The 1,497-nt window shown below is 35.8% G+C and overlaps 1 non-coding gene across 1 annotated transcript; it reads left to right on the plus strand.

Moving 5' to 3' along the window:
• The first annotated feature begins 1,188 nt into the window (after positions 1–1,188).
• Positions 1,189–1,290, plus strand: LOC118989000 (U6 spliceosomal RNA). Its single transcript, XR_005066903.1, has one exon. It is a non-coding gene; the product is annotated as a U6 spliceosomal RNA (small nuclear RNA).
• Positions 1,291–1,497: the final 207 nt, after the last annotated feature.

Here is a 1,497-nt window from a genome sequence, read left to right on the forward strand (position 1 = left end):
CATCCCTGCTCAACAGTAACATTTCTTCTTCACTCGTCCACCAGATTCAGTCACCAGCTCATTTCTTAAACTTGGGTTTCCTGGGTGGAGGTCAGACTTGAGTTCTTGATGCCCCTCCCTGCAAAAATAGGAAACACATATCAAGCTCTCTGAGGGGCACAATTTGAAGCAATTCTCACACTGGAAGTGAAGAGCTGGCATTCTTTCTCCTCCCCTTAGTTCCAGCAATAAGAGCTAGTCTAAGTGAATGAGGATACAGTTAAAATGAATTTAGTCACCAAAATCAAGTGTCCAAGAAAATTTGTAGGCATGGAAAATATTTCCTTAACAGAAAAATATTTTTTCTTAAATTAAGTCAAATCCCAATAGGTTTCAAAAACTCAAGATGGCTAAGCAATGTGTTTAAACTAGAGCCACAAGCTTCTTTTAGTTCTTTTTGTTTATTAGATTTTAAAGCTCTATCTAGAGTTCTTCTTTGGACAAAGAAGTCAGAGAAAAATTAAGTAACCTAACTAAAGTTATCTAATTGGTCAGTGAGAAAATTAATCACAAGACCTAAATATCACAACTTGTTTTTTCAGGAATCAAACTCATGCAACCAGGATGTTTTTAGTAAAGTTATATTACAAGATTTGCTTCAATAACTTGTTTGTTTTAATGGTCAGAAAATAAACAAATAATTCCAGATCCCACTAGACTATACTTTTTATTTTCTAAGCATTACTGAATGTATTTTAACAAAAGCCAATTTTTAACAAAAAATACTACTGAGAAATTTTACTTAGTACATATGGACCTAACTAATATGATTGAATGTCTTGGCTTGAAGAGCTGCAAAGTCAGAAGCAAAGTGCATTTGAGACAACCCAGGTCATGGTGTTGAAAAGCTACTTGTGGAGTTAAGCAAAGGCTGAAAGCAGTGTGGATTCACAAGGCAAGTACAGTAACCAAGTCCCATGATCCATCACCTATAGGTTTGTTGTTTTTGCTATGACAACTGCTTATCTTTGTTAGAAGTTTTGGGATCCACAGCTGACATTTGAAGTGGTTTTTCTTAAGTGGCTTGACAAGAAAAGACTGAATACAAAAATTCAGCAACACAGCAAGAGATTTCCATGTGGAGGATATTAGGGAATTTATTGTAACCTTAAATGATCTTTTTATGATCACACAGGTGATGTCCAAAAGATACTTCCGCAGCACATGAACTAAAATTGGAACAATACAGAGAAGATTAGCCTGGCCCTCGCACAGGATGACACACAAACTCATGGAGTGTTCTGTATTTCTTTAACAACAACAAAAAAGACACTACATGGAGAATACTTGTTACGCTGAGCTCTGAAATTCACCGATAAGTTGCAGTTAATCAGTCACCTAAAGCTATTTTGAGCCCTTTAAAGCTAAAATTAGTGCTGTTACTAGCACAATAATTAAAAACCAATAATAGAAGGATCAAACTTTTGGCCTCTAGCTGTTGTGCTCAGGTCAGTTAGA

Source organism: Sturnira hondurensis, unplaced genomic scaffold, assembly GCF_014824575.4.
Source record: "Sturnira hondurensis isolate 20B ecotype Veracruz unplaced genomic scaffold, ASM1482457v3 Scaffold0006413, whole genome shotgun sequence".
Lineage (NCBI taxonomy): Eukaryota > Metazoa > Chordata > Mammalia > Chiroptera > Phyllostomidae > Sturnira > Sturnira hondurensis.